General features: G+C 36.6%; 1 pseudogene across 1 annotated transcript; it reads right to left on the reverse strand.

Annotated features, from left to right (window-relative positions):
- Nucleotides 1-2,459: 2,459 nt before the first annotated feature.
- On the reverse strand, nucleotides 2,460-3,424 carry LOC103272726 (annotated as a pseudogene). Its single transcript, XR_002482666.1, has one exon. The product of XR_002482666.1 is annotated as a methylmalonic aciduria and homocystinuria type D protein, mitochondrial pseudogene (transcript).
- Between the last annotated feature and the right edge of the window lie 21,154 nt (nucleotides 3,425-24,578).

The raw sequence follows: 24,578 nt of genomic DNA on the forward strand, positions 1-24,578 counted from the left end.
ACCTCAATTTCTCAACCAACTCATCTTTGACAAAGCCTTCACCACCAACCACTGGGGAGAAGAAAGCCTGTTCAGTAAACACTGCTGGGAAAACTGATTGACCACATTCAGAAGAATATAACAAGATCCCTACCTATCACCATACACAAAAATCAACTCTAAATGGATGAAATACCTAAACGTTAAACCTCAAACTGTAAGAACCTTAGAAAATGCAGGAGACACCCTTAGAGAAATTGGAACTGGCAACGAATTCCTGATCAAAACTCGAAGTGCCCATGCCATAAGAGATAATATAGACAAGCGAAACCTCATCAAACTGACGAGGTTCTGCAAAGCCAAGGAAACCACTGAGAGAGCAGTGAGACAGACTACAGACTGGGAAAAAGTATTTGCCTTGTAGATCCTAACATCTAGGATCTACAAGGAACGCAAATGTGCCAAAAAGAAAAAAATAAACAGCCCCATTACTAAGTCGGCAAAAGATATGAATAGGCACTTCTCAAAAGAAGACATACAGACAGTCAACAGATACATGAAAAAAAAAAAAACGCTCAGCCTCACTAGTCATCAAAGAAATGCAAATTAAAACTACACTGAGATACCACCTAACTCCAGTCAGGATGGCCATCATCAATAACTCAAAAAGCAACAGATGCTGGAGAGGATGCAGCAAAAAGGATGCAGCTTCTGTGGAAAACAGTGTGGCGATTCCTAAAAGATCTAAAAATCGACCCTCCGTACAACCCCGCAATCCCCCTACTGAGAATATACCTGGAGGAACTCAAATCACTCTACGTAAAAGATACCTGCACACATATGTTTATTGCAGCGTTGTTCACAATAGCAAAAACATGGAATCCCCTATGCCTCCCATTCAAAGAGGACTGGATTAAAAAAAATGTGGTACATATACACGATGGAATATTATGCACCCATAAAAGACAAAATCATGAACTTCACAACAACCTGGATGGACTTAGAGTATGTAATACTGAGTGATCTATCACAGAAGCAAAGAACTGAGTATCACATGTCCTCACTTATAAGCGGACCTTGAACAATTATCATGAATACTATAAGAAAAGTATTGGCAGTAGCAGGAAACTGTGGGGGAGGGAAGCGAGATTGGCAATAGTAGGAATCTGCTGGGGGAGCGAGGCACACCTCATCAACAAGGGTACCTGCGTAATGAAAATGTGTATACCTAACCCTGAATTGTACCCCACATCTTGGAAATAAATAAATAAATAAGAGAATTCTTTTTATATTTTGGATAATAGTCCTTTATCAGATGTGTCTTTTGCAGATATTTTCTGCCAGTCTTTCATTTTCTTTTATTATCTTGCCATTATCCTTTGTAGAGTAGAAGTTTTCATTGTAGTGACATTTAGCTTATCAACTATTTATTTCATAGATCATGTCTTTGGTGTTGTATCTAAAAAAGTCATCACCATCCCTAAGATCAGCTAGGTTTTTTCCTATGCTATCTTCTAGGAGCTTTGTAGTTTTGCATCTTACATTTAGGTCTGTTTCATTTTGAGTTGATTCTTATGAAGGGTTAAAACCTTTGTCTACATTCATTTTTCTATATGTGGATGTCCATTTCTTCCAGCACTACTTGTTGAAAATATTATCTTTGCTCTATTGCATTGCCTTTGAAATTTTGTCAAAGATCAGTTGACCATATTTATGTGAGTTTATTTCTGGGCTCTCTATTCTGTCCCACTGATCTATTTGTCTATTAGTTTACCAATACTACCAATTGTCCAATGCTTTTCTGCTTCTATTGATATAATCATGTGGTTTTTCTTCTTTAGCCTGTTGATATGATGGATTACATTAATTGCTCTTTAAATGTTAAACCAATCTTGTATTACTGGGATAAATCCCACTTGGTTACAGTGTGTAATTTGTTTTATACATTATTGGATTTGATTTACTAATATTTCATTGAGTATGTTTGCATCTATGTTTATGAGAGATATTGGTCTATAGTTTTCTTCTTATAATGTCTTTGTCAGGTTTTGGTAATTAGCATAATACTGACTTCATACAATGAATACTTTCCTTGGCTTCTAACTTCTGGAAGAGATTGTAGAGAACTGCTATCATTTCACCCTTAAATTACCTCACAATAACAAAATATTCTCTTTTTTTCATAATCAAATATATATATTTTATTTTTGGAGGAAAATAGTTAAAACAGGTTTTTTTCCACAATAAAGGAGATAAATAGTAAGAGATTATACTCTGGTTACATGCTAATTACTACATTCTTATTTAATGTGGATGTACTTAACATGTAATCCGTGGTAATATGAATAATGAACATTTTCAATTTTAAAATTGAAACAAATACTTAGAAATAAGTTTTTTTAAACATAGTCTTTGACTATGTTTATACATCAACCCAAATGTTGCATACAAATAGTATAGCAAATAAATTAATATTCCTGCTAGTTTCCGCTTGATTTCTTCATAATATGACTGTCTGGTGTTGCATTAGTAAAGATACTTCCTATAACCACATGGGTACCCCAGAGACTATGATTAATCCCTTGCAACATCCAAGATCATCGACAGAGAATCCTAAATGTCGGTAGCGCTCATCTGTTTCAAAAAGAGTGTTGTTTGTATGTGGTCCAAAAAATACAAAACCAGATGATGGATCAATAACGTCAGTCCAGTATCCTTTAGCTTGAAGAGCATAGCAAATTTCTTTAGCGCCAATGATGAACTTTTCTAAGAGCATTTCTTTTTCAGTTTCTACATCTTCACGCCAAACAGTCATATCATTCTTAGTTTTTGTGTTACAGTCAGAATCATTAGTTTGCTATTAGCCATTTCTGAAAACAGTGATTGAAAAGCTCTTCGCAGCAATTCTGGACATGTTTGGATTGCACACTCTACTCTGGCACTTTCAAAGTAAGTTTCTGCACTGTTAATTTCTTGTTCAACAGATGCATCATTACCCTGAAATTTATTCACATACTGTGCCATCACAAACTCATGTCTTGCATTTGATAAAGGTTCTGCTAGAACATCAGGCAAAGTGTTATGAGCTAGGCTGTTCTTCTGTGAAGTGGTCCCACTGAGGTGACAATCAAAACCTATGTTCCCAGGAAGCTGGAATCTCTGATCCTGAGGACCAAATGGTTCCATAGTTTCGTCAGGCCACACTGTTCTAGAGCATATATCTGGAGGTGCAGTGGCCACATGAGACTCATCAGAACCTGACGATTCTGCAGTTGAAAAGCCTTTGGGATTAACAACCCTTTTGACTAAAGAGCAAAATCCTGGGAGATAGGAAGCCAGTCTGGCTCTGTTACAAAGCACATTGGCCATCTCTACCGGAGAGGATGGCACAAAATTGTTTTCCTTTTGTAAAGTTATTTCAGTCACCACCACTGCCCCAGCTGTCCCAGAAGAGCAACAAAATATTCTTAACTCCTTCCTTTCCCTTGTTTCATTGCTATCATTCATTTCACTTATACATATACATACATAACATACACACATGCATACATAATCAAATACATTGTCGCTGTTATTATGTTGAACAAACTGTTCTCAGATCAATTAAAAATAAGACAAATGAAAGGTTTTATTTTACCTTCACTTATCCCTTCTCTGATGCTCTTTCTTCTAATATATTGATCTGAGTTTCTGACATATCTTTCTTCTTTTCTCTGAAGAACATCCTTTAACATTTCTTGCAAGGCAGGTATACAGACATAAATTTTCTCAATTTTTGTTTGTCTAAGAAAGTATTTATTTCTCCTTCACTTTTGAAAAGTTATTTGGCAAGGAATTCTAGGTTGGTGGGTCTTTTTTCTCCCAACACTTTAAATATTTTACTTCATTCTGTTCCTGCTTGAATAGATTCTGAGGAAAAGTCATTATCTTTGCTCCTCTCTATATAAAGTGGTTCCTCTCACTTCTTTCAAGATTTTTTATTAATCTTTAATTTTCTGCAGTTTGAAAAGGACATAGCCAAGTGTAACTTTGCTTTATTTTGTTTGGTTTGGTTTGGTCATTATTGCCTCAAATATTGCTTATGTTCCTTTCTCTTTTTCTTCTCCCTCTGGCTTTCCATTAACAATGATATGCCTTCTGCAATTGTCTCACAGTTTTAGATATTTCATTCTCTTTTCTTTCCAGTGTTTTTTCTTTATGCTTTCCAGTTTTGGAAATTTCTATTGTCATATTCATAAAGCTCAGATTTTTTTCCTCAGTTGTGTCCAGTCTAGTGATGAGTCCATCAAAGGCAATCTTTATTTCTGTTATAGTGCTTTTGATCTCTAGCATTTTTAATTCTTTCTTAGAAGTTCTATCTTTCTGCTTACATTATTCATTTGTTCTTATACATTGTCTAATTTTTCTATTACCATGCTTAGCATATTAATCAGATTTTTTAAATTATTGATCTGATCATTCCAACGTTCTGGCAATATCTGACTTTGGTTCTGATTCTTCTGATGCTGATTCTATCTCTTTAAATTATTTTCTGGTTGCTGTTGTTTTGTTTTGGGTTTTGTTTTGTTTTGCCTTTGAGTATGCCCTGTAATTTTTTGTTGAAAAGTGGACGTGATCAGTGATCACTGGGTAAAAGAAACTGCAGTAAACTGGCCTTTAGTAATATGGTGGTGAATTGTGGGAGGAGGGGAAGTATTCTGTAATCCTATGATTAGGTCTCAGTCTTAGTAGGCCCATGCCCATACACCGCAAACTTAACCAATGCTTTTCAGTGCCCACTCCCATCCCCCCCCACACACAACCCTAACCCTAACTTTTAGGTGGAACAAGGTAACTGGAGGGATCTGGAGTTGGGTATTTGTGTTCTTACATGAGGAGAGCTAGAGGAAGATACAGCTGGAGTTAGTATTTTTTCCAGGGTGGGTTAGGCTCTGATATAACCCCAGCAGTTGAGGCTCTCATAAAATAGTTTCTACTGAGGGCAGGCCTTATAAAGAAGCACAGAATGCTCGGGTGTATTTCAAAATGGTTTCTATTCCCCTACCCCTGCTGGAAGCACAAGGAAATTTTTCTCAAATATTCACTGTGAGGACCTGGTAGAGCTCCAGAAGGTAAAACTCACAAAATATGGGTCTCCCAATGACTGGATCTCCTGGAGTTTTTAACTCAGAATTGTCCACAATGAACCTCCAGCAATTTGTCAGCTACAATTAAGGTTTTCCTACTCCAGAACTGGTGCTGGGGAGGTTTCTCTTTCTGGGTTTCTAAGTTGTGATTCTCTGTATCTACCTGTCTTTTTAACTTTTAAAGCCGTAGTTTGCCCTATGACCTCACTTTTCTGATATATCTAAAAAGATTTGTTGATTTTTTAGTTTGTTCAGCTTTCTACTTGTGGTTAAGATAGAATAGTAACTTCTAAGCTATAGCTATTTATTTTTCTTACCTAATATACCTTTTTTTAATCAACTCAGCCACTGTTTCCTAGGTAAAGTCATAAACAGTTTTGTTTGGTTTTTAAAGGAAAAGTGACGCACAAAAATAAAGATGAAAACCACTTTCAATTCCTTAGATGATATTTTATTTTCATGAACATATTTTCTTGTTGTGAATTTATATCACATAAATAATAATGGCATTAACTGGCATTCTTCGTGTGTTTTTGATCTTTTTCCAAAAGCAACTGCCAACATAACTTCCTAACAAACATCACTTAACCACTAAATGACTCTATTTCATATATAATGATAGCTTATTTAGATATTGCTCTTCATTCTATTTTATTCTCTATTCTGTTGCCATTAACAATAATGAGATTTCCACACTTTCTCTGAAAAAAACATAATAGATTCATTGAGCAATTGTTTCCCTATTGAATCTTATTGTAGAAAATGGAACATGCCTTCAGAATCATGTTTAATGACTCTAGCTTACCCAAAACCCTCAAGCTTAGGATTCACATCTGATTTGAGCTGTATTTATGACCTTCATCATACTGTACTGTAATTGACTGTTCACTTGTCTGTCTCCAGACTAGACTTAGAGATCCTCATATATCTAAGGACAAAGGCCGTGTATTATTCATCTCTGTATCCTCTATGCCTGGCACATAATTGGCACTCAGGAAATATTTGTTGAACTGGGGTGTATCTCACTTTACCCTTGGCTTACCCTTTGCCAAATAGGCCATCACTCACTCATTGAACACTCATTTGTTGCAATAATGCTCTCTTCTGTTAAAATTAAAGACAAATTTTTCAAGTACAACTATTTCTGTGTAACTTTTTCAAAGAAAGATTTTTGTTGTATATCATTTATTCAATAACAAAATTTTTGTTTGAGCACATCCCTTGTGCCAGCCACAATGCTAGGCACCGGGACAATAGTGATAAACAAGATAGATGAGGTCTTTACTCTTATAGTGAAAGAGACAGACTTCAAAGTCTTATTTAATCACAACAGCATGTGTTTCATCATAGCACAATCATGTTTCAAAATTGCCTTTCCTTGTCTATCTACTCCTGGAGTGCTGTGTCCTTGAGGACAAGAACCCTGTTCACCTGGTTTGCTGAGTCTCACCTCTGTCAGCTAGCATCTATCAGTGTCTGACCCATAGTAAAAGCCCAGCAAACATTAAATGAATGAACTAAAGAATGGGTGACCAAATGAATACAGAAGGTCAATGTTACTATGTAGTAAGGTTAATAAGTATCTTCACACATTATACTGAACGGGTCTTTTTGGATTTATAAACAACAGATACAACTTAAAGAACTCTAGCCTATGGCATCTAAGCACACCCCATGCCCACAAAATTATTCTCCCTCCCATCAGAAGGAGCAGCTTTGTTTTTATTTTATTATAGAGATGTGAAGTGCAATTGAGGATTAACTACAGTAGGCTGCATGAAGGTGAGGTTTGGACTTTCAAGTGACCCTCACTCCTCCTGGTAATGGAACAGTTACCTTTTATGTTGTCACGTGCCCCTACTCTCCTCTATCCCTCCCTGCCCTGGCAGTGCCCAGTGACTGCTGAGTCCTCTCTTGTGCTAATGTGACTAATATTCAGGGTTCACTTATGAGTGACAATATGTGGTATTCAGTTCTTTGTTTCTGTGATAGCTTGCTTACTATGAAGGTCTCCAATTCCATCCAATTTGCTGTGAAGTTCATAATTTAGTTTTTCTTTATGGTTGCATACTACTCCATCATGTATATGTACATTTTCTTTATCTGATCCACTTTTGGTGGGCAGTAGAATTGACTCCATGTTTTTTCTATTGTGAGTAATACAATAAATACACAAGCGCAGGTGTCTTTTTTGTAAAATGATTTATGTCCCTTCAGGTATATTTCCAGGAGAAGGATTGCTAGATCATAGGGAAGGTCAATTTTTAGTTCTTTTAGGAATTGCCATGCTGCTTTCCATAGAGGATGAACTAGTTTTGAAAAGAAGTTTAAAAAGACTTGCAAGAAACAATAATATTATATAGCATTTATTGAGCATGGACAAAAGTGTGCCAAGAGGTTTACATGGATTAGCACATTAAGTATTTATAACATCTCTCTGATGTAGTATAATAATCACCCCAATTTTTTTTCTTTACAGCTTGATTGAACAATAATTAACAAATAAAAGTTGTACCTACTCAAAGTGTACAAAGCGATTTGATATAGGTATACTCCGTGCAATGTTTTCCACAATTAAATTAACACATCCTTCATCACTCATAGTTATTATTGTGTGTGTGTATGTGTTAAGAACACTGATGATCTGCTCTTTTACCAAATTTCAAATAAGCAATGCAGTATTATTAATTATATCAGCTGTACTGTACATCAGATGCCCTGAATCCTCAGTTTCTTCATGTTTAATATGGTGTGAATAATATGTATACAGGAATATTATTGTAAGCATGAAGAAAGTGAAGCTCAAGTAACTTAAGCGATTTGTTTATGATCATACAAGTAGTAAATGGTGTAACTAGAAATTGAACTCATGTCTGTCTGTCTCTAATGTAAAACCTTAGGACTTCATGATAGATGCCTAATATAATAGACCAATGGTTCTCAGTGTGGGGAAAGGAAATCAGAACCTGAAGAGGGTCACAAGAAGTGTGAAAAATATATTCACCTAGTTAAAGATGCTTGTTGACATATTTAACTCCTGTCCCTCCCAAGTGCTCCCAAAATCACAGTAAGAAATATAAAAGGCATAAGCCTATAAGGACCAAAAAGATTAGAAGAAGAGATATAAGTGGGTGAAAGACTAACAATTTTTGGAGGTGGAACAGAGAGGGAAAAAGCTACAACTTTAAATACATGCAGAACATAAGTCAGCTGCCTTGCTTGGTAAGACCTCTGAGAGGCAGGGGTGAAGTGCAGAAATGAAAATAGGACTTTGGTTGAATATCTGTATATGGACTAAATACTTTCTGAGGTTCCTATTCTCACCCTAAGCATCCAAGCAAAAAAACTGGAGGATTTATTTCTGGAAGCCTTAAATGGAGATAGCCAGGACTTAAGTCACCGGGTATGCTAGAGAGCAAGGGTAATACTTATAGCCTAAAGCAAGACAATGTCTTCAAAACCTGCTCCTGAAACTGAGTCTGCTCCCACTCCCACTCCCAACTTTTCTCCTGCTAGTCTCCAACACTGATAGCAACCAAGCTTATATCCCACCCTGTCCCAAGATATGGAAGAATTATTGTTGAAGAAAATGGACTAGAAAAAAAATCACATACTTATGAGATTTGAGGATCTTAATAGTAAAGTCTGGCTCCATGCTCAGCCATCCTTGGTTGTAAACTATCAGTCAACTATCTTCACCCACACACAGACTTCCAATAAAGGTTTTTGTGCCTCAGTCTTAAATACATACAAACAGCCAAAGAGCATATCTTTGAATCCTACCATTTATCATCACCTTCACTGCTACTACCCTTACCTAGGTCAACTTCATCCCACACCTGCATTATTTCAATAGTCTCTTAACTTGTTTCCCATCTTCCACCCTCGCTCTCTTGCAACCTACTTTCAAGAGAGTAGTCAGGTTGATATACCCAAATCATGTCACTCTGCTTTATAAAATCCTCCAATGGTCTCCTACCTTGATAAAGGTAAAAGCCAAAGTCCATTTTCAGACCGACAAAGGCCTTTTCCTTCTAAACACATTTCCTTCTGCTCTTGCCTTTGCTTGGTACACTCAATCCAGACTGATTGCTTATTTGTTCGGTTATATCAAAATCTTTCCACGTCAGTGCCTTTGTACCTACTCTATCAATAAACAACATCCAAATCTCTCTCTTGCTCTACATAGCTTGCTTTATTTTTCCTAATATCGCTCAGCAGTCATCATCCAACATTATATCATTACCATTACACTCAAATGTAAACTCCATGACAGCATGATCTTTGTTTTAATGTTTTCACTTAGAATATTATCTGGCACATTTCAGACATTTAATAATTATTGAATGAATGAATAAATTTGGAAAAGGCCTCCAATATTAAACAAACCAACAAAACAGAAATAAGGATATCCAGAGTGTCATCAGTAAGAATGGTAGAATAAGGACCTTCAAAAATTATTTTCTCCATGAAAGCAGTGAGAACACTGGAAAACATTGGTCAGAATCAACATCTTAAGAACTCTAGAAATTAATTAATCCAAGGTATTCAGAAATATGGAGAGCATTTATTCAAGAAAAATGGATGATTTGCTGTTAATTAGTGAGCTTTGAGTCATTTTAACTGATTCTATTTCCATACTGATTCTATTTTCCCAACTCAAGAGGGAACTTGAAATCCAATATACCTTCAATCACACTGGAAACCATCAGCCCAGCCCTGAAGCCACTGAAGATAGAAGAATGAGGTTGGATATGTCCATATATGTTTATATACATATACCTGCTGTTTTAGTAGTCCTTATTCAAAATTCTTTGGACTAGGAATGTTTTGGACTTTAGATTTTTTTTAATTTTGAAATACTTGCAATGTATTTACCAGTTGAGCATCCATGACCTAAAAAATCCAAAATTCGAAATGCTTCAATAAGAATTTCCTTTGAGTATCTTACAGAAGCTCAAAAGTTTTTGGATTTTGGAATATTTCAGATTTTGAATTTTTGGATTAGGGATACTCAACCTGTATGTGTTCATGCACAAACATACACACACGTATGTGTCTATATGTTACCTTGCCCATGAGATCTTGTATCAGTTAGAAATATTTTTTGCATCAGCACTATTCACAATAGCAAAAACATAGAACCAACCTGGCTGCCCATTGAAACTGGACTGGATAAAAAAAATGTGGTACATATACACAATGGAATATGCAGCCATAAAAAAGGACAAACATATGGACTTTGCAGCAACTTGGATTGATTTAGAGTCGACCATACTCAGTAATCTATCACAGAAACAAAGAACAGAGTATCATATGTTCTCACTCATAAGTGAACCTTGAACAATTATCATAATACTATAAGAAAGGGATTGGCAGTAGTGGGAAACTGCCAGGGCCGGGGGAGGAGTTTCCAATAGTGGAAAACTGCCAGGGGAAGGGGCACACCTCATCAACAAGGGTACCTGCATAATGAACATTTGTATACTTAACCCTGAATTATATCCCACATCTTTAAAATAAAATTTTAAAAAATAAATATTTTTGGCATTAAGTTGTAGAAAATCTGTTTATATATGTAAATGTGCTATGTGTGTGTGTGTGTGTGTGTGTGTGTATTACAAATCAAATAAAAAAGAACAACCCTATAGATAAACTGGAAAAGAATATGAAGAAATGACTCTTAAACATATGGAAGAATATACAATTTCACTCATAATAAGAGAAACACATTTTTAAACCACAATGAAATATAATGTTTTACCTCTCATATAACAATACAGAAAATACATGTTACATGAAAAAATAGACACTCTAATACATTATTGATGAAAGAATGAATCTCTAAGAACAATTTCTGAAAAGGAAGCTTAGTAAAATCTATAAAAATATAAAATGCACATGTCTTATCACCCAGGAATTCCATTTCTAGGAATTGATCCTATAGGCATAGTCATATGTGTGTTGATTAAAATTTGTACAGGGCTATCAATTGGAAAATTATTTGTAATAGCAAAAGTTTCTAGCAAACTACATACATCATAAAAAATTAAAATTAGTTATGATAGAGTGCACCAAGTATCCGCTATTACTGCCACTGTCCAGAGAGCCAGGGCACAGAGCCTAGCCTGTCACCAGGGAGATCATGCACATCCAGGTGAGCCAGTGCGAAAACCAGGTCAACATCAAGTTTGGGGACATCATCAGTGATGAACATGACATTGACCTGGCTAGAGGTTACATGGGTGGCATGGTGCTGCAACTGGAGAGAAGCAACATCCTCTACAATGAGTCATCATCTCAGAAACATGTGCCCAGGGCTGCACTGGTAGACCTAGAGTTGAGAACCATGGACAGTGTGTGGTCAGGGTCTTTTAGGCAACTCTTCTGGCCTAACAACTTCATCTTCGTCTGTCCTAAAAAAAAAGTCAGATGTCTTAGAGGTGTCATCATGGCAGAGACAATAATACTTGTTCCTGAGCTTTCTTCAGATTTACAGTAAGCTATGGCCATCTGGCCCAGGCTCAGCATTCTGTTCTGCCCTAGTCCTGGCTGCTGGAGCTGAGGTGCCCCACCCAACCTGGACTGTCACCCCAGAGGCAGTCTCACCACTGACTGTTGGCTCAGTGCAGCTGAGAACTAGCAAGTTTTCAGAGAGTCAAAGCTGTGAACTGGTCTTTATGAAATTAGATAATAAAAAACAATTAAAATTGTGAGAAGCAAGTTTCTCATAGCAGCAGCTTCAGCAATTGTAGAAGTTTTCTTTGGTTTAATTTATTTAAGCAGAAAATTGAGAGAGTATAAAATTGAGCAAAAATACCTCAATGGGGAGAGGGTAACCTTTTCAACAAATGGTGGTGGAACAATTGCTCCATATGCATTAATAAGCAAAAAAGTAGCCTACATCTAAACCTCACACTTTATATATAACAATTACCTCAAAATAGATCATAAGCCTAAATATGAAGTGTGGAGCTATACAAATTTTTAGAAGAAAATTATTACTAATTATTGATAAATGGGATTGAAAACATTAAGAACAAATTAAGACAGACCCATGGTGCCCATTTAGTCATCTAATTATCCCTGTAAGCCTTCAAAAACGTTAGAAATGAATTTGGCACTAAAACTGTCTTCAAAATTGCTTCTTGCACTTTTGGTTCTTTGTCAGAACATGCCTCCCTATTTTTCATTCAGAATAGTTTAAATTTTTAACAGGTTGTACTGACATGAAATATATTTGCAACTTTAACAAACTGACACTATTTTAACTAAGAATTATGAGTTGTTTAAATGAATAGGCTTAGTTTGTTAAAGTAACACATTTGTAATGGAGAATGGAGGAGCATCCAGAATGTATAAACATACTATATTGTTTGGCTAAACAATTGTTTTAAAATCATTCTCCATTAAAAGAGACAGATTTGTCCAAAAAATAAATAATTAGTTAGATACGCCCATACAATGGATTACTATGTAACCCCTAAAATAATGAGATAGTTTTAATTGAACTGAACTGAAATGGATCCATCTCATGACATAAGGTTAAATGAAAAAAATCAAGATGCAAAATCATGTGTAAATTATATAACTTTTTTAGTAAATTCCAAAAAATAACCAAGTATACTTACATGTATAGTTAAACATAGAGAGAGAGACTATCTCTTGAAGGATACAGAAAGGAAGAGAGAGAAACATATAGGTCAACAAAACAAAATGCAGAGTTCAGAAATAGACTCACACAAATATGGGCAATTACTATTGGAGGAAAGAATAGTCTTTTCAGTAAATGGTACTAGAACAATTGCACCATATATATCCATATGCAATAAAATTAACCTACATCTAAACCTCATACATTGTACAGCAACTAACTCAAAATAAATCATAAGCTTAATTACAAAACATAAAGCTATAAAACTTTTTAAAAGAAAACATTTTAAAAGGCTTTGTGATCTTGGGTTTAGATATAACATCAAAAACATAATCAATACAAGAAAAAATGATAAATAGAACTTCAAAATTATAAATTTTTCCTCTACAGAAGATACTGTTAGGAGACTGAAAAAGTAAGTCACAGACTGGGAGAAAATATTTGAAAACCACACATCTAATAAAAATCTTGTTTATAAAACATAAAAAGAACTCAAAATTCAACAATAGGTTACCTGCATAATGAATATTTGTATACCTAACCTGAATTGCACCCAAAACAAACAAACAAATAAATAAATAATTTAACAATAAGAAAATTAAAAGATATTAATTTAATGGGCAAGATACCTGAATAAACACAGCATCAAAAATGATTTACAAATGACTGTAATCACATGAAAACATGCTCAACATCATTAGACATTAGAGATATGAAAATGAACATCACAATGAGATATCACTACACACCTAATTGAATGGCTAAAATCAATATTGATGATATTTGGTGAGGAAGCAGAACAACTGGAACTCTCATGCATTAATGTTGAGAGTGCAAAATGGCACAGACTCTTTGCAAATTAGTTTGTCAATTTCTTACAAAGTTAAACATACACTGTCTATATGGCCCAGCAATCCCACTCCTAAGCATCCAGGTGAAATGAAAATTGATGTTCATCCCAAAAAATTAGTTGAGTAAATGGATTAATTAATGAATAAATGAATGGATCTATCATGATGTAAAATGAGATAATTTTATAATTGCGGAAACAAAAAATATATACAAGCCTATTTTAGTATTAAGTAACTACTACAAGGAGTAGTTGAGAGTTAAAAAAGCAATGGGAGGCCCAAACTTCACCTGTACAATGACCACTTATGTACCTAACCCTGAATTGTATCCTACATCTTTAAAATAAAATAAAATAAAATTATTTTAAGAGTTAAAAAAGATTGCCATTTAAGGGCAGGACTGATGGGTGGAAATGGATAAAGCAGGCTGCTACATTTTATTAAAGACTTTCCAGTATGATTGACTTTTTTTAACTATGTGAATACATTACATTCATTTAAAAAAATGTTTTAAATGCCAGGTGCAGTGGCTCACGTCTGTAATCTCGCAATTTGGGAGGCTGAAGAAGGAAGATTGCTTGAGGCCAAGAGTTCACAACCAGCATAAGCAACATAGTAAGACTTGGTCTGTACAAAAAATAATAATAACAATTTTAGAGCTGGGGGTACATATGAGAATTTGCTATATAAGTAAATTGTATGCAGGTACAGTTTGGGCTTGAAGCTAGCCCTCTCTTCTCTTGGTGGTGGGCATGGTACCCAATGGGTGGTTGTGTGTCCCTAATCTCCCTCCCTCTTCCCTCCTTTAGCAGTATCCAGCGCTTGCTGTTCCCACCTTTGTGCTCATGTACCCAATGTTTAGGACTCAGTTATGAGTGAGAGATGTGGCAATCAGTTTTTTGTTTCTGTGATAGTTCACTTAGAATGATGGTCTCCAGCAGCATCCATATTGCTGTAAAGGACATGATTTTGTTCTTCTTTATGGCTGCATATTATTTGATTGTTTACATGTACCACATTTGCTCTATCCAGCCCACTTTCAATTGGCATCTGGATTGGTTCCATGTTTTTGCTATAGTGAATAGTGCTGTAATGAACATACATGTGAAGATGTCTTTTTGGTAGAGAAATTTGTGTTCTACTGGGTATATTCCCAGAAGTGAATTTGCCAGATCATGTGGTAATCTAATTTTTAGTTCTTTGAGAAAACACCATACTGCTTTGCAGAAAGGTTGAACTAGCTCACATTTCCACCAACAGTGTAGAAGCATTCCCTTTTCTCTGTAGCCTTGCCAACACCTGTTTTTTTTATTTTTTAATGATAGTTACCCTGCCCAATATGAGGTGGTTTCTAATTGTAGTTTTGTTTCTTTTTTAAAAAAACATATTTTTTATTTTAAAATTGTGGGGCACAGTTAAGGGTTAGGTATATAAATATGCATTGTTCAGGCACCCTTGTTGATAAGGGGTGTCCCCCCATCCCCAGACAGATATTGACTACCGTTCATTCCACCACCCTTGCCCTCCCTGCCCCCCCCATAGATTCCCACCACTGTTGGTTCTTTTCTTATAGTATTACAATAGATGTTCAAGGTCCACTTTTGAGTGAGAACATGTGATACTCAGATCTTTGTTGCTGTGAAAGATCACTCGGTATTATAGACGCTAGTTCCATCCAGGTTGCTGCAAAATTCATGATTTTGTTCTTTTTATAGCTGCGTAGTATTCCATTGTGTATATGTACCACATTTTTTTAATCCAGCCCTCTTTTGATGGACAGCATGGTTGGTTCCAGGTTCTTGCTATTGTGAACAATGCTGTGATAAACATATGAGTGCAGGTATCTTTTTGATAGGGTGATTTGAGTTCTTCAGGGTATACTCCCAGTAGGGGGACTGTGGAGTCATATGGGAGGTCAATATTTAGAGCTTTTAGGAATCGCCACACTGCTTTCCACAGAGGCTGCACTAGTTTACACTCCCGAAACCATCAAGAGAGCAGGGAGACAGCCCACAGACTGGGAAAGATATTTGCCAACTCCATGTCTGACAAAAGCCTAACATCTTGGATTTACAAGGAATTCAAAAGTGCTGAAAAGAAAAAAACAAACAACCTCATTACAAAGTGGGCAAAAGATATGAACAGACACTTCACAAAAGAAGACATACGAGCGGCCAACAGACACATGAAGAAATGTTCAACCTCACTAATCATCAAGGAGATGTAAATTAAAACTACACTGAGATACCACTTAACTCCAGTCAGAATGGCCATTATCAATAACTCAAAAAATAACAGATGCTGGAGAGAATGTGGCAATTGTAGTTTTGATTTGCATTTCTCTGATGATTACGGAAGCTGAGTATTTTTTCATGTTTGTTGGCTGCTTGTATGTCTTCCTTTGAAAGGTGTTGTCAGTTCATGTCCTTTGCCCACTTTTTAACAGGGTTGTTTGTTTTATACCTTTTGATTTGTTTGAGTTCCTTGTATTATTACTGTAATAGATCCTGGATGCTAGGCCTTTGTTAGGCTTGTAAATGTTGTTTTCCCATTTCAGGGGTTGTCTCTTTACTCTCTAGATGGTTTCTTTCACTGGGCAAAACTTTCACTGGGTAAGGCCTTATGTGACAATTTTAGATTTTGCTGCATTTGCTTTTGAGGACTTGGCCATGAATTAATTACCTGCTATGATGTCCAGAAGGGTGTTCCCTAAGTTTTCTTCTAAGATTCTTATAGTTTGAAGTTTCACATTTCAGTCCTTGATCCATTTTGAGTTAATTTTTGTATATGGCAATAGGTAGGGGTCCAGTTTCATTCTTCTGCATGTGTTTAGCCAGTTTTCCCAGTATCATTTGCTAAATAGGATTTCCTTTTCCTGATGTTTGTTTTTGTCAGTTTTGTTGAAGATGAGCTGGTTAAGGGTCCATGGTTTTATTTCCGAATCCTCTGTCCTATACCATTGATTTATGTGCCTATTTGGTTCCAGTGCCATGTTGCTTTGGTTATCATAGCCTTATAGTAAAGTTTGAAGTCTGGAAGTATGATGCCTCCAGTTTTCTTCTTTTCACTGAGGATTGCTTACTTATTTGGGATCTTTTCTGCTTCCATATAAATTTTTGTATTGTCTTTTCTAGGTTCGTGGAAAATGATGCTGGTAATTTGATAGGAATTGTGTTGAATCTGTAGATTGCTTTGAGTGGAATGGACATCTTGATAATATTAATTCTTCCAATCCATGAGCATGGGATATTCTTACATTTGTGTTACCTTTTATTTCTTCGAGCAGTATTTTGTATTTCTCATTATAAAGGAATTTTACCTCTTTGGTTAGATGGATGCCGAGGTATTTTATTTTTCTGTGGCTATTGTGAACAGGAGTGTGTTTTTTATTTGGTTCTCAGGCTGTTTATTTTTGGTGTATAGAAATGCAACTGTTTTTTGCACATTGATTTTGTATCCCAAGACTTTGTCAAAGTTGTTCATCAATATGAAGAAATTTTTACTGACTCTCTAGGATTTTCTAGGTATAGAATTGTATTATCTGCAAAGAGGGATAATTTAACTTCCTCTTTTCCTATATGGATACTCCTAATTTCTTTCTCCTGCCTGATTGCTCTGACTAGGGCTTCCAGTACTATGTTGAATAGGAGGGGTGAGAGTGGGCATCCTTGTCTTGTTGCAGTTCTTAGGAGGAATACTTTCAAGTTCTGCCCATTAAGTATGATATTGGCTGCAGGTTTGTCATAGGTGGCTCTTATTATTTTGAGAAATGTTCCTTTGATGTCTAGGTGTTTGAGATTTTATCAAGAAGGGATATTGGTTTTATCGAATGCTTTTTCTTTGTCTAATGAGACAATCATGTGGTTCTTTGTTTTACACCTTTTTATGTGATAGACTATGTTTGATTTTCATATATTAAGCCAGCCCTGCATCCCAGGAATGAAGCTCACCTGATCATGAGGGATGAGCCTTGAAATGTGCTGTTGGATGTGATTTGCTAGAATCTTATTGAAAATTTTTCCATCTATGTTCATCAGGGAAATTGGCCTGAAGTTCTCTTTCTTTGCTCAAGGGTCTTTGCTATTTTGGGGGTATGAGGATGATTTTGGCTTCATAGAATGAGTTAGGGAGAATTCCTTCCTTCTCAATTGCTTAAAATACTTTCAATAGGATTGGTTTCAGTTCTTCCATGTACAACTTGCAGAATTTTGCTGAGAAACCATCTGGCCCAGGGTTTTTTGGTGGGAAGGTTTCTTATTACTGAGTCTATTTCTTGGATTGTTATTGGTCTGTTTAGGGTGTCAATTTCTTTCTACTTCTTGGGAAGTTATGTGAAGCCAGGAATTTCTCCATTTTCTCTAGTTTTTCTAGCTTTTTCACATACAGATGTTCATAATAATCACTAATAATCCTTCATATTTCTTCAGGATCAGTTGTCACATCATCTTTTTCATTTCTAATTGTGTTTATTTGAATCCTCTCCCCCTTCCCTTCTTTTTCTCTCATTAATCTGGCCAGGAATCTCTCAATCTTGTTTATTCTTTCAAAGAACCAGCTTTTCAGCCCATTGATCCTTTGTATAATTTTTTAATTGCTTTTCCATTTTACTGTGATTTTATTTTAACAATCTCTATTTTTCTACTAGTTCTGTGATCAGATTGCTCTTGTCTTTCCAATTACCTTAGGTATGGTGTTAGACTGTTTACTTAAGATCCCTCTACTTTTTTAATATGTGCATGCAATGCTATAAACTCCCCTTTCACCACCAATTTCATGGTATCCCAGAAGATTTTACCCCCAAAAAAATTTTTTTTTAATTAACTGGGTATGGTGTTGCACACCTGTAATCCCACCTACTGGGGAGGCTGAGGCCAGAGGGTCACTTGAGCCCTGGGGATCAAGGCTGCAAAGAGCTATGATCACACCACTGCACTCCAGCATGGGTAGCAGAGCAAGACTCTCTCTCTCTCTCTAAAACAAAAATTTAAATAAAAAATTAAAAAACAAAGTTATTATGTGTGACTCTACTTCTACAAAGTTCTATAACTTTGTAAAACGAATCTATAGTTACATGCTAGTTAACCTAAACGAATCTATAGTTGCAAAATGAATCTATAGTTGCATGCTAGTTAACCTAAAATGTTTCAGAAAATCTAACTTTTATTGTTATTTATGTATTTATTTTTAGAGTGGAGAGGTCTCAGTATGCTTCCCAGGCTGGAGTCAAACTCCTGGTCTCAAGTGATCCTCGTTTCAGCTTCCCAAAGCACTGGGACTGCAAGCATGAGCTACCGTTTTGGGCTTAAAAACTCTATATACATTGAAAGAAAGAAAATGCCAAATCAAATGAGTTAAATATTTAACTGGTGAATCTGTGTGAAGGGCATCTAAGTGATCTTTGTAGTATTCTTCCTGCAAATTTTCTGAAAGTTTAAAATTATTTTCAGCTGGGCTCGGTGGCTCAGCCTGTAATCCCGGCGCTTTGGGAGGCTGAGATGAGTGGATTGCCTGAGCCCGCGGGTTTGAGACCTGCCTGGGCAAATTGGTGAGATCTCATCTCTACAATAAATAAAAAATAAGCCGGTGTGGTAGCGCACGCCTGTAGTTCCAGCTACTTGGAAGGCTGAGGTGGAAGGATCGCCGGAGCCCAGCAGGTCGAGGCTGTGGTGACCGGGAGCGTGCCACTGCACTCCAGTCTGGGTGACAGAGTGAGACTCCAACTCAAAAAAAAAAGTTACATTTTAGGTTATGTATATCTAGCCACAAAAAAAAAATTGTGTGATAGAAGTGTAGACTCTAAGATTCTTTAAAAAAAATTATTTTCTGACAAAAGTTATTTAAAAATAGCTAAACTATGGTAGAAAAATCAGAGCAATGTTTGCCTGTGAAGGACGAAGGCAAAGATTTACCAGGATTGAGTATGAGGGTACTTTCTGGGATGTTGGCAGTGTATTGTATTTTGACAGGGGTTTGGGTTATATGGTGTGTGCACTTATCAAACTTTATAAAATGGTATGTAAATTTTACTTCAATTAAAAAAATTGAACTTAACAATATCCTGAAGAGTTTAGAGGTAAAGTATATAGATGTCTGCAACTTGCTATCCAATGCATCAGAAAAAACCATAAGATAGATTGGATGAATGGAAAGAGAAATAGATAGATGGACAGATGGGCAATAAAGAAAAATGGCAAAATGTTCATTATAAAATCAAATTGTATATATGGTTGTTCACTGTAAATTTGTTTCAACTTTTCTAGATGTTTGACATTTTTCATAAGAAAATGTAAGGAAAAAAGCAAAAGATGAAAAAGTACCATGAAAGGACTCATAAAATTGTACAATGTATCAAAAAGGAACAAGTCTGTAAAAAGATTGCAAAATATTTATGTGGATGAGGCAACTGAGTAACGAGACATAAATATGGTGGCCCAGCTTGGGGGTAGCAAAAAAAGAACTGAAACCAAGGTCTATCTATCCTGCAGTATGCAAAGCCATCTTAATAACCAGCCCCCAGAGGCCCAGGACCACAGCCATGTGACCATCTCTGTCCTCTGTCTAGCCCAGCATCACACACCAGTGGACACTTTAGAACCCTTGGATAAGTATGGGGGCTTCCATTTCCTTCACTATATTTGATCCAATTTTTACTAAAAGACTTTTGCAGAGATAACAAGTTCTGGTCTTCATTTGTCAGCTGATAATTTTTAATTTCCCTTGGGACATTTTTTAGCATGAAACTCTCATCTCAGTCTCTTGATTGCCTAAAAGGCACTGCTTTCTCATCTTTGTTGAGTTTGATACAAATATTGTGGTCAAGTAAAAAGCCTGGAGTGTGCTACCATTGCCTACATCAATCTTGTTGGACCAGACTGCACATTTTAAAACACAAATAACTCTAATATCCATCAATAGGAGAATGAATGAGAAAATTGTGGTGCATTTATATAAGGAATACTATGTGACAATTAAAATTAATGCACTATGCCACTAGCATAACAAAATGGATAAATCCCAAAAGCATCAAGTTAAACAGAAAATAAAGCTGCAGAATAACACATATAGTATAACATCATGTTTTTAAATTTTAAAAACATATTAAGAGAATATCATGCATTGTTTAAGAATAAATATCTATGTGTCAAATGTATGAAATGATCAAACAAATGCAGAATAATGGTTTACCTTTGGGAGAGAGAGGAGGTTATACAGGTAGCTTCTATAATTTTTGCTTTAGAGCTAAGGGTTAAGAAAATAGAATTCTGTTTCTCAGGACCACTACCTATCACTATACACAAAAATCAACTCTAAATGGATCAAAGACCTAAATGTAAAGTCTCAAACTATAAGAATCCTAGAATAAACCGGGCTCAGTGGCTCAGCCTGTAATCCCACGCCTTTGGGATGCTGAGGTGAGTGGATTGCCTGTGCCCGCGGGTTCGAGACCCACCTGGGCAGCAAGACCTCATCTCTACAATAAATCAAAAAAATCAGCCGGGCCTGGTAGCACATGCCTATAATTCCGGCTACTTGGAAGGCTGAGGCAGAAGGATAGCCGGAGCCCAGCAGGTCAAGCGGCCACTGCACTCCAGTCTGGGTGACAGAGTGAGATTCCAACTCAAAAAAAAAAAAGAATCCTAGAATAAAATGTAGGAAATACTCTTAGGCACGTTGGAGTAGGCAACCAATTCTTGATCAATCCTCCAAAAGTGAATGCCATAAAAGATAAGGTTGACAAGTGGGACCTCATCAAACTGAAAACCTTCTGCAAAGAAGAAGAAACCATCAAGAGAGTGGGGAGACAGCCCACCAAAAGGGAAAAAATATTAGCCAACTCTATATCTGGCAAAGGTCTAACATCCATGATCTATAAGGAACTCAAATGTGCCAAAAGGAAAAAACAAACAAACCTATTAAAAAGTGGGCAAAATATATTAATAGAAACTTCTCAGAAGAAGACATGAGCAGCCAACAGATACATGAAAAAATGCTTGGCCTTACTAATGATCAAATAAATGCAAATTAAAACCACACTGAGATACCACCTCAGTCAGGATGGTCATCATTAATAACTCAAAAAACTACATGCTGGAGAGGATATGGGGGAAAGGAATGCTTCTACATTGTTGGTAGGAGGGTAAATTAGTACAACCTCTGTGAAAAACAGTGTGGCGATTCCTAAACAAATCTAAAAATCGAACTTCCATACAACCCAGCGATCCCCCTTCTGGGAATATACCCAGAGGATCTCAGGTCACTCTATGAAAAAGATACCTGTACATGCATGTTTATTTCTGCATTATTCACATTAACAAAAACATAGAACCAACCGTGTTGCCCATCAAAAATGAACTGGATTTTTTAAATGTGGTACATTTACACAATGGAATATTACACAATCATAAAGAAAAACAAAATTATGGACTTCACAGCAACTTGGATGGATTTAGAGTCTATCATACTTAGTGATCTATCACAGAATCAAAGATCTGAGTACCACATGTACTCACTTATAAGCAGACGCTGAACATTTATCATAATACTATAAGAAAGGGAATGGACCTGTACGATGACCACTTATATACCTAATCCTGAATTGTGCCCCACATCTTTAAAATAAAATAAATTTTTCTAAAAAATAAAGGGATTGGCAGTAGTGGGACACAGTCGGGGGCAGGAGGGGGAGCCACACAACATCACTAAGGGTACCTGATCTCAAATCGGGCATAGAGGGGACCAAAGAGAGGCCCAAACTTTCCCTATATAATGACCACATATGTATTTAACCCTGAATTGTTACCCACATCTTTAAAATAATTTTTAAATGTTTTTTAAAAATTTTAAAAGAAAAATAGAATTCTATTTTTTGATTATTGAGAATGAGACAATGCAGAATTACCCCCCACTAAAGAAAACCAAGAAAATACAATATTTTTAAAAGAATACATTTCTAAAATTATCAAAGAAGTAATAAAAGTATATAGAATTGTGAAGCCCAGATGCAGAGTTGAATCAGAAAACCCAGAGAGGTATTTGATCCACTTTTGCCAATACAGAAGTGGTTGAAAGGCTGAGTTACATTTCTGACAGTTCTAGAGGGAAAAAAAAAAGTTGCAGAGTCCAGTGTCTGCAAAGGGTGGGGACCCTATAAATCACCTGCTACCTAGGGGTGGGACCTCAAGACTAGATACTAGGCAGCAGAGGATGAAATGGAGACAAACCACACTTCACATGGATCATCTGTCTACTTAAAGTCATCTAAGTTGTCCAGAAGATCTCAAGCCCTGAAACCAGAGCAAGGTGACCCCAAGTAGTTAACTTCAAACCGTTACGTTGTTAAGCTATTGAGTTAGTGAATTCTGGGGCAGCCTTACTTCTGATCTTTTTCATGTGAAATAATAAATGTCATCGTGTTTCTAATCACTTTGAGTTTAGTTGGGTTTTCTGTTGCTTGAAGCCTAAAGTACCCTGATAGAGTGGGCAATCATAGATGTGTGTTTGTTTGTTTTTTTCCTCACAGAGTTCACAGCTAAGTAGCTGAGGAAAAAGCCATTGCATTTGTGTGCTAGGGCTGCTGTAACAAAGTGGAAGGCTTGAACAACAGAAAATTATTGTCTCGGAGTGCCATCAGTGTTGGTTCCTTCTGACCATTCTGAGGAGAATCTGTTTAATACCTCTCTCCTAGTTTCTGGTGTTTGCTGGCAATCTTTGGCGTCCTTGCCTTCTGCTGTATCACATTAATATTTGCCTTCATCTTTTCATGAGGTTTTCCCTGTGTGTGTGTCTCTCTGTGTCCCGATTTCCCCCTTTTTATGACAACACCAGTCATTATAGGATGGTGTTAGGGCCCAGCCTACTAACCGGATTAGGGCCCAGCCAGCTGACTTCATTTCAACTTGATTACCTCTATATAAAGACCCTACCTCCAAATATAATCACATTCTGAGGTACTGAAGGTTTAGAACTTGAACTTATGAATTCCAATTCAAGTCATAACAGCCACAAACTTGTTTTATCCCTAGAAGAGAAAATTCTAGGCCCATATTTGTGAGAGGAGTGCCCCTAGAAGTCACTTATATCTTAACTGGATCATTCTATTAATCGATATAACACCCTTCTAAAGAGTTTGAAACAGTTTGTTGCCAGAATCATCTTCAAAGCCTAGTGCTAATGCCATGTGCTCAAAACCCTCCAAGGCTTCCCACTGCCTCATAAATAATGGTTACAACTTTGGGAGCATGCTATTCAGGGTCCTCCACACACTGACCCCAGCCTGAATTTCTAGCTTCACATTCCAGTCCCTGCTTTCACCTACTCTAATTAGATATCCCATTGTTCTTCTTTCCCACAGACTCCACACTTTCATTCAGTATTTTAACCTGTTTCCTCTTTCTGGAATACTCTCATCAGTCTCTATCTTTGAAAGTCCTTGCCACAGAGCTGGTCCCCCAGATTCTGAGATAAAAATGAGAGTGCGAGTCATTTATAAGGAAGTACTCTGAGGATCAACCTGTGAAATAGAAGGGAAGGAAGCAGGACTGAGCAGAAGGGAAAGCTAGGGTACAGTGTGGTTGCACAATGCCACAGCTAAACCCATAGGGAGATAAAAACCTGAGATGGCCCTTCATAATTGTCTCCAGTTGAGCAATGGGACCAGGCTATTATACTCCTATGGCAAACAGACACTAAGATGGCCCCCCAACTATCCCTGCCCCCTGATGTCCATGCCTTTAAGTGTGGGCTGGAACTAGTGACTTGCTGTAATCAACAGAATACAGCAAAGGCGATGGGATGCCACTTCCATGATTTTTTTTTTTGCTGTATAAGACTGTGTCTTGCTACTAAAGTCATTCTGAGACTCTCCTTGCTGGCTTTATAAAGTGGTCATGTTGGGAAAGCCCATGTAGCATGAAACTGTTAAATGGCTTCCAAGAGCCAAGGGCAGCCTCCAACCAACAATCAGCAAGA

Source organism: Carlito syrichta, unplaced genomic scaffold, assembly GCF_000164805.1.
Source record: "Carlito syrichta isolate Samal-C Ts95f unplaced genomic scaffold, Tarsius_syrichta-2.0.1 Scaffold313184, whole genome shotgun sequence".
In the NCBI taxonomy this organism is placed as follows: domain Eukaryota; kingdom Metazoa; phylum Chordata; class Mammalia; order Primates; family Tarsiidae; genus Carlito; species Carlito syrichta.